Below are 10,020 nucleotides of genomic sequence, written 5' to 3'. Positions count from 1 at the left end.
TTTGGCAGGAGAAGGACTTTAGGACCCAGCAGCACTACCAGCAATTTAGCTGGGCCTATTTAAGGAAACCTGCCAGTGATTTTAGTTGCTGGTTGATCTTCAGCTCCTCCAGTGTGTTATCCCTGTGATATTCCAGTTCCTGTCTCCTGTTACCAACCCGGCTTGTCCTTGACCTGTCTCCTGATTGCTTCCTGTGTTTGACCTCGGCTATCCACCTGACCACGCTTGCTCTGATATCCACCTGGCTCCTGATCTCGGCTATCCACCTGACCACGCTTGCTCTGATATCCACCTGGCTCCTGATCTTGGCTATCCACCCGACCACGTTCCAGTCTCAGCATTATCCAAGTCCTGTAAACACCTCACGGGCGCCACCTGTCTGCTGATTCCACTCCAGCACTCCAGCTGTACTCTGGATCCTCCTGCACACAATCCAGCAGGCGACCCGTGCTACTTTGGGCCTGACCTCTCCTGTTCTCATCCTCAGGGGGGTCTGGAACTTAGCCGCAAGGGAAGCCCTCTCTCTCCATTGGCCTCTAGCACCAGGTACGTGATAGTATCAACCAGCCAAGATGTCTGAGGCCGAGAGAGGTGCTTCCGCATTAGAGGCCCTAGGTCAGCAGATTACAGTTCTTACACAAACAGTCCAGAGCTTACAAGATGGCTACTTTCAGCTGGAAGGACGCCTTCACCCTCTCAGTTGTTCTGCTACAGCCGCACCTGCTATGGGTTTACCCCCTCCGGAGCCCAGAGTTCCCACTCCCGATCGCTTTTCAGGTGACCGACGGAAATTCAGAGCTTTCAAAAATGCTTGTGACCTTTACTTTGCCCTGCAACCAAGGACTTTTTCTCTTGAGACTGTCAAGGTGGGTTTCATCATTTCACTCTTATCTGATGAGCCACAGTCCTGGGCTCATAATCTCATTGAGCAAAATAACTCAGTCCTGGATTCAGTTTTCACCTTCTTTGAAGCTATGGCTACCTTATATGATGATCCACAACGGACGGCCACCGCAGAGTCGGCCCTTCATGCTCTTGTACAAGGCAGACGACCTGTGGAGGATTACATTGTGAAATTTCGCAAGTGGTCAGCTGATACTGGGTGGAATGATGCCGCCCTAAAATACCAGTTCCGGCAAGGCTTATCTGAGTCTCTCAAGGACGAGTTGGCTAGGATTGAGGCTCCCGCCTCACTAGAGAGTCTCATCCAAGTCTCTATCCAACTAGACCGACGGCTGCGGGAGCGAAGGTCCGAACGCACTCAGACCCTTCGACCCACATGGATAATGCCAAAGGTCCCAGGACCAACACTCCCAGCCTCTATTCCCCAGTCCATGAATATGTCCGATGGGGAACCCATGCAAACTGGCCTACTCCGCCCTGCTTTAACCCCTGAAGAGAGAGCACGCAGACGACAGGATAACTTGTGTCTCTACTGTGGGACTTCGGGCCACTTCCTTCGCAGTTGTCCTGTCCACCCAAGGAAGTCCAGCCTTCCACGCCCCTCTTACCTTCAGTTGTCTGGGACTATATCCACTCATTTAATTCTCCCCATCTCTCTGCAGGTGGATGGAAAGGAAGTAAAGCTGCAGGCGATCATTGACTCTGGAGCCTGTAGTTGCTTCCTGGATATCAACCTAGCCAAGAACTTGCGCATACCCCTGAAACTGAAGGAACAAAGACTTGATGTACATTTAGCAGATGGCACTGCTCCTAGCTCTGGACCAGTCACTCAGGAGACTATCCCTGTCCTTGCCACAACAGAAGCAGGCCATCGGGAATTTCTCCGCTTTGATGTCATCAGGTCTCCTATTTTCCCAGCCATCCTAGGGATACCCTGGCTACGGGCCCACAACCCGCAAATTGACTGGCCCAAGGGAGAAATCATCTTCTCATCTTCCTATTGTCAGCAACACTGTGGCATCCCTACGCCTGTCAACTCTTCAGTGTGTCTCTCCGTTCAACCTACACCGGATCCCTGTCATGCTGTTCCTTCAGCCTACCTTGACTTCCTTGATGTGTTTGACAAAAAAGGTGCCGATGCCTTGCCCCCACATCGGTCCTACGACTGCCCAATTGAGTTGCTACCTGGAGCTGAAGTCCCCTTTGGGCGCATCTTTCCGTTATCCGAAGTGGAGCTGGAGGCCCTCCGACAATATATAGATGAAAACCTTGCCAAAGGATTCATCCGCCCTTCATCGTCACCTGCTGGAGCTGGCATTTTCTTCGTCGAGAAGAAGGATCGTTCTCTCAGACCATGCATTGACTATAGGGACCTTAATAAAATTACTATCAAGAACAGATACCCACTCCCTCTCGTCCCTGAGTTATTCCAAAGATTCCGAACAGCCCAGGTTTTCACGAAGTTGGACTTGCGGGGGGCCTATAACCTGGTTCGTATTAGGGAAGGTGATGAGTGGAAGACCGCCTTCCGAACACGCTTTGGTCACTTTGAGTACCTTGTGATGCCCTTCGGGCTATGTAATGCCCCCGCCACATTCCAACATTTTGTGAATGATATTTTCAGAGAATACCTTGACCTGTTCTTAATCGTCTATCTGGACGACATACTAATTTTCTCAGCCTCGCTTGAACTCCATCGAGAGCACGTCAGAAAAGTGTTAAAGACCTTAAGAACCCATGGCTTATATGCTAAAGCAGAAAAGTGTGAGTTCGAGAAACAATCTATCCAGTTCTTAGGACTCATAATCTCCACGAAAGGGATTTCCATGGATCCTCAGAAGGTATCAGCAATCTTGGAGTGGCCTGCACCTTCTGACAAGAAAGGGGTCCAGAGGTTTGTGGGCTTCGCTAATTTTTATAGGAAATTTATTCGGAATTTCTCAACTATTATTGCCCCGATCACCCAGCTCACTCGCCTGCACTCACGCTTCTCCTGGAACCAAGATTCTCAAGCGGCTTTCGAAAAACTGAAGGCTCTCTTCACCTCTGCTCCAGTGTTGCAACACCCTGACCCAGCTCTTCCCTTTGTCCTTGAGGTGGACGCATCCGAAGTAGCTACGGGAGCCGTGCTCTCGCAGCGTCAGGGCCCAAAGGCCCTGCTCCACCCAGTAGCCTATTGCTCCAGGAAGCTGAATCAGGCCGAAAGAAACTATGACGTGGGTGACAGAGAACTCCTGGCAATTAAAGTCGCTCTCGAAGAATGGAGGTACCTCCTGGAGGGCGCTAACCATCCAATTATGATCTTCACAGATCACAAAAATTTGGAATATTTAAGATCTGCAAAACGCCTAAGACCTCGACAAGCCAGGTGGGCCTTATTCTTTTCGAGATTTAATTTCCACTTGACATACCGCCCAGGTTCCAAAAATGGGAAAGCCGATGCCCTGTCCAGGATGTTCCCCGAATCTGCTGAATGTGCTCCTCCAAGCACTATCTTATCTGCCCAAAATTTTTTGCTGATTCAACCTAACCTAAAGGCATCCATTGAACAAGCTTCTGTATCGTGCCCCGAATCCGAACATGACTCGTTAAGGAGGCAGGGTGGATTACTTTGGCACCAGGACAAAATCTTTGTACCTCAAGAAGCTAGGTCTCTGGTTCTCAGGGCATTCCACGACCACCGACTTGCAGGGCACTTTGGGGCCCGTAAAACTAACGAGCTCATTCAGCGGTCCTTTTGGTGGCCTAACCTCAGTCGGGACTGTAGATCCTACGTCAAGTCATGCACCATATGTCTACGTAGCAAAAGTGACAAAGTCAAAGCCTGGGGGTTATTAAGACCCTTGCCTATCCCTAATCGCCCCTGGGAAATGATTTCTATGGATTTTATTGTTGATCTTCCTCCCTCTGAAAGATTCACGACCATCCTTGTTGTGGTAGACCGATTATCAAAAATGGCCCACTTCATACCAATGATTGGTACTCCCTCGGCAGCGGAAACCGCTCACATGTTTATCAAGGAGATCATAAGACTTCATGGACTACCAAAGAACATTGTTTCGGATCGGGGGGTGCAATTCACCTCTAGGTTTTGGAGAGCCCTTTGTAAAGCCTTGGAAGTGGAACTCTGCTTATCATCTGCCTACCATCCCCAAAGTAATGGGCAAACGGAGCGTACTAACCAAACCCTCGAGCAATACCTCCGCTGCTTTTCAGCTTTTTCCCAAGATGACTGGGCATCCCTGCTTCCGCTGGCGGAATTTGCCTATAATAACTCTGTCCATTCAGCTACAAATCAGTCCCCATTCTGGGCTAATTATGGATTCCACCCTGCTGCCCTGCCTGAAATTATGCCTGAAACTTCTGTACCTACCTTGCAGGACAGACTTGTTTTCATTCAAAACAATTATCAGGTCCTCCGGGAGTCCATACAGAAAGCCCAAGTGGATTACAAAAAACACTTTGATCGGAAACGGAGGGGAAATCCTTTCTTCAAGGTTGGGGACAAAGTGTGGCTGTCTACTGCCAACCTGAAATTGGCCTGCCCTTCACGGAAGCTAGGGCCAAGGTATATTGGGCCTTTTCAGATCAAACGGGAAATTAACCCAGTGGCTTACGAACTATCTTTGCCTGACTCATATAGGATCCATCCGGTTTTTCACACCTCCTTGCTTAAACCAACTGTTCCAGATCCATTTCCAGGGAGAGTGGAGCCACCTCCACCGCCAGTGACGATTGGTGAGGACACAGAATTCGAGGTGGAAGCAATCCTGGACTGCAGGAAGAGAGGGAGACAAACCCAATTCTTAATTAAATGGAAAGGGTATCCACCCGAAGAAAGCTCATGGGAACCCGAAGCCAATGTACATGCCCCCAGACTCCTCCAAGAGTTTAAGGACAAATACCCAGAGAAAATTTCTCAAATAGGCATCCGGAGGCTGCCCGTCAGGGGGGGGCACTGTCAGGGCACAAACACCAGGAGAAGGGCTCTAGGACCCAGCAGCGCTATCAGCACTTTGGCAGGAGAAGGACTTTAGGACCCAGCAGCACTACCAGCAATTTAGCTGGGCCTATTTAAGGAAACCTGCCAGTGATTTTAGTTGCTGGTTGATCTTCAGCTCCTCCAGTGTGTTATCCCTGTGATATTCCAGTTCCTGTCTCCTGTTACCAACCCGGCTTGTCCTTGACCTGTCTCCTGATTGCTTCCTGTGTTTGACCTCGGCTATCCACCTGACCACGCTTGCTCTGATATCCACCTGGCTCCTGATCTCGGCTATCCACCTGACCACGCTTGCTCTGATATCCACCTGGCTCCTGATCTTGGCTATCCACCCGACCACGTTCCAGTCTCAGCATTATCCAAGTCCTGTAAACACCTCACGGGCGCCACCTGTCTGCTGATTCCACTCCAGCACTCCAGCTGTACTCTGGATCCTCCTGCACACAATCCAGCAGGCGACCCGTGCTACTTTGGGCCTGACCTCTCCTGTTCTCATCCTCAGGGGGGTCTGGAACTTAGCCGCAAGGGAAGCCCTCTCTCTCCATTGGCCTCTAGCACCAGGTACGTGATAGTGGCATTTGTCGTTAGCCTGCTTTCGGGGAAGGCCCTGGCCTGGGCTACACCACTTTGGGACCGCAACGATCCTGCCACTGCCAGTGTCCAGAGTTTCTTTGTGGAATTCCGGAGTGTTTTTGAGGAGCCAGCCCGGGCTGCCTCAGCAGAGACTGCGTTATTGAACTTGTCCCAGGGGAGTTCCTTTGTCGGAGACTATGCTATCCGTTTCCGCACCCTGGCTTCGGAACTCTCCTGGAATAACGAGGCGCTCTGTGCTACCTTTAAGAAAGGCTTGTCCAGCGCCATAAAGGACGTCCTGGCCGCACGAGAAGTCCCTACCAACCTGAGTGACCTCATCCATTTGGCCACCAGGATTGACCTGCGTTTTGCTGAGCGACGAGAGGAACTGCTACAGGAAAAGGGAAGTGCTCGTCCCAGATGCTTTCCTCGTCTGGCGCCTATCTTCCAGCCTCCACCGCAACCCTCTTCTGGGCCTCCCGCCGAGGAAGCCATGCAGGTGGATCGGTCTCGCCTGACCACGCAAGAAAGGAACCGCCGTAGAGACGAGAACCTCTGTTTGTACTGTGCCAGTACTGAGCACTTTCTAAAGGACTGTCCTCTCCGTCCACCGCGTCAGGGAAACGCTCGCACCTAGTCAACGTGGGAGAGGCGTTGCTAGGTGTGAATACCTCCTCTCCGCGCATTACGGTACCCGTGCGGATTTCCGTGTCCGCCAAGATCTCCTTTGCTGCCTCTGCCTTTCTGGATTCCGGTTCAGCCGGTAACTTCATCGACGCCTCACTGGTGAACAAGTTCCACATCCCTGTGGTTCGTTTACTGAAGCCCATCTTCATCTCCACAGTTAATGGAGAGAGACTCGACGGTATGGTGCAGTTCCGTACAGAACCCCTCCAGATGGACATCGGAGTCCTGCATTCTGAGCGATTGGAGTTTTTTGTGTTACCCCATTGCACCTCAGAACTCCTCTTGGGTCTGCCCTGGCTCCAGCGCCATTGTCCCGTTCTGGATTGGACCTCCGGAGAGGTTCGAAGCTGGGGTTCGGCTTGTTTCGGCAGATGTCTCAAGTCGGTACGAGTCAAGTCTGCACCTGTTATTTCTCCTCCTCCCGGTCTGCCTGAACCATATGCGGATTTTCCAGACGTTTTTTGCAAGAAACAGGCAGAGGTGTTGCCTCCACATAGGCCATATGACTGCCCCATTGACTTGCAACCTGGCACTACGCCGCCTAGGGGAAGAATCTATCCTCTCTCCCCTCCAGAGACTCTAGCCATGTCAGAGTATATCCAGGAGAACCTGCAGAGAGGGTTTATCAGGAAATCCTCTTCTCCTGCCGGAGCAGGATTCTTCTTTGTTGCGAAGAAGGACGGTGCCCTTAGGCCTTGCATAGACTTTCGGGGTCTCAACAGCATTACTGTAAAGAACCGTTACCCTCTTCCCCTGATTACGGAACTCTTTGACCGGTTACAAGGCGCCAAGTACTTCACCAAGTTGGATCTCAGAGGGGCCTATAACCTTATTCGCATCCGAGAGGGTGACGAGTGGAAGACGGCTTTTAACACCCGAGACAGGCATTTTGAGTACTTAGTCATGCCTTTCGGGCTCTGTAACGCTCCAGCGGTCTTCCAGGAGTTCGTTAACGACATTTTCCGAGACCTGCTCTATACCTGTGTCGTGGTCTATTTGGATGACATCCTCATCTTCTCTACTAACTTGGATCAACACCGTGCTCATGTCCGCTTAGTACTCTCCCGTCTCAGAAAGAACCGTCTCTACGCTAAATTTGAAAAGTGTTTGTTCGACCGTACCAGCCTTCCCTTCCTGGGCTACATCATTTCTGCCAAGGGACTACAAATGGATCCTGCCAAACTGTCTGCCATCCTGGACTGGCCTCGTCCCTCTGGCCTTAAGGCCATCCAGCGATTCCTCGGATTCGCAAACTATTATAGACAGTTCATCCCGCATTACTCCACCCTTGTGGCACCAATTGTAGCCCTAACCAAGAAGGGGGCTAACCCGAAATCTTGGCCGCCCCAGGCCGAGAAGGCCTTCAGTGCTCTTAAGTCTGCCTTTGCCACCGCCCCAGTTCTGTCCAGACCGGATCCTACTAAGCCGTTCTACCTGGAAGTAGACGCTTCCTCTGTTGGTGCTGGTGCTTTGCTCATGCAAAAGACAACGAGAGGCAAGTCGGTTACTTGCGGGTTTTTCTCTAAGACTTTCTCTCCCGCTGAAAGAAATTATTCTATTGGGGATAGAGAATTACTCGCCATCAAGCTGGCCTTGGAAGAGTGGCGGCATTTACTGGAAGGATCGGTACATCCCGTGAACATCTACACGGATCATAAAAATTTATCGTACCTCCAGTCTGCTCAGAGACTAAATCCCCGCCAAGCTCGCTGGTCTCTATTTTTTGCCAGATTTAACTTCCGGATCCACTTTCGTCCAGCGAGCAAGAACCTCAGGGCCGATGCCCTCTCTCGTTCGTCTGATGTCACAGGAGAGGAAGTCAAGCCACAGCACATTGTGCCCCCAGAATGTCTGGTCACCGTGGCGCCTATAGACTTGCGTAACCTCCCTCCCGGAAAGACCTATGTTTCTCCCCGTCTTCGCCTAAAGGTTCTTAAGTGGGGACATTCTTCTCTTCTCGCAGGACATCCTGGCGTCCGAAAGACTCTACAACTTATCTCCAGGAGATATTGGTGGCCATCCTTGGAGAAGGACATCTCTGAATTTGTACAGTCCTGCTCTGTATGTGCCAGAGACAAAACCCCTCACCAAAGACCCGCCGGCTTTCTCCAGCCACTTCCCATACCAGAGACCCCTTGGTCCAATATCGCGATGGACTTTGTTACGGACCTACCACCATCTCACGGGAAAACGATAATTTGGGTCGTCGTAGATCGCTTCTCGAAGATGGCGCACTTCATCCCGTTGCCAGCCTTACCATCCGCACCTCAGTTGGCCAAGCATTTCCTCCGACACATCTTCCGGTTACACGGCCTGCCTTCACATATTGTCTCCGATAGAGGAGTCCAGTTTGTGTCCAAGTTCTGGAGGGCTCTCTGTGGACGGCTTAAAATCAAGCTGGATTTCTCTTCTTCATACCACCCCCAAACCAATGGACAAGTAGAGCGGGTCAATCAAATCTTGGGCGACTACCTTCGCCACTTCGTTTCCTCCCGTCAAGACGATTGGGTCGACCTCCTCCCGTGGGCGGAGTTCTCCTATAACCACAAAGACTCTTCCGCCACCAACAAGTCTCCCTTCTTCGTGGTTTACGGTCGTCATCCTCTGCCTCCTCTGCCGTTATCCTCCTCCTCCGGTGTACCTGCAGTGGATGACCTGGTGCAAGACTTTTCTGCCATCTGGCGTGAGACGCGCCTGTCCCTCTTACAGGTCTCATCCCGCATGAAAATCCAAGCGGACAAGAAACGTCGGTCTCCTCCTGTCCTGGTTCCTGGGGACAGAGTTTGGCTCTCCTCCAAGTACGTCCGCTTCAGGGTTCCTAGTTACAAGCTTGGTCCTCGTTATTTGGGACCCTACAAGGTCAAGAAGAGGATCAATCCTGTGTGTTACCAACTCCATCTCCCTCCCTCCCTTAAAATTCCCAACTGTTTTCATGTCTCCCTCCTCAAGCCTGCGGTCTTTAATCGCTTTTCCCCCAAGAATCTTCCTCCCACGCCTGTATCCGGTACCTCGGATGTCTTCTCCGTTCAGGAGATATTGGCCTCTAAATTGGTCAGGGGGAGAAGATATTTTTTGGTGGACTGGGAGGGCTGCGGTCCTGAAGAGAGATCCTGGGAGCCAGAGGAGAATATCTTGGACCGTAACCTCATCCTCAGGTTTCTGGATACCAAAAAGAGGGGGAGACCAAAGGGGGGGGGTACTGTAACGCTGAGCGCTCCGGTCCCTGCTTCTGGACCGGAGCGCTCGCAGCGTTCGTTCCAGATCCACTCACCTGTGCCCGCTCCGGCTCCCTCCTCCGCTCCCCGCTCACATGGTTCCCGGAGCGCGCGCCCCTGCACCATAGGGCGCGCACGCGCAGGTCGTTTGAAATTTAAGGGGCCTGTGCACCAGTAATTGGTGCCTGGTCCAAACCTCCCTTCCTGTTTCCTGTGACCTGTTTCCTGTTTCCTGTTTCCTGTGACCTGTTTCCTGTTTCCTGTGACCTGTTTCCTGTTTCCTGTGACCCGTTTCCTGTGACCTGTTTCCTGTGACATGTTTCCTGTTTCCTATATAAGTGACCTGCCCCTTCCAGCCATTGCCGGATCTTTGTTGCCTTGTTGCCTTAGTGAAAGCGTTATTTGTGTAATCCTTTGCCTGTTGCCGAACCCTTTGCTAACGACTATCGTCTCTGAACCTGTGCTGCCTGCCCTGACCTTTGCTACGTCTGACTACGCCTCTGCCTGTCCCTTTTGTACTACGCCTATATCAGCAGTCGGTGAGGTTGAGCCGCTACCAGAGGACACGACCTGGTAGTTACCGCCGCAGCAAGCCCATCCCGCCTTGCGGCGGGCTCTGGTGAAAACCAGTAACTACTTAGA

The sequence above is a fragment of the Pelophylax lessonae genome (assembly GCF_965119305.1).
Source record: "Pelophylax lessonae genome assembly, chromosome: 13".
Classification (NCBI taxonomy): Eukaryota; Metazoa; Chordata; class Amphibia; order Anura; family Ranidae; genus Pelophylax; species Pelophylax lessonae.
This window is presented reverse-complemented; position numbering follows the sequence as displayed.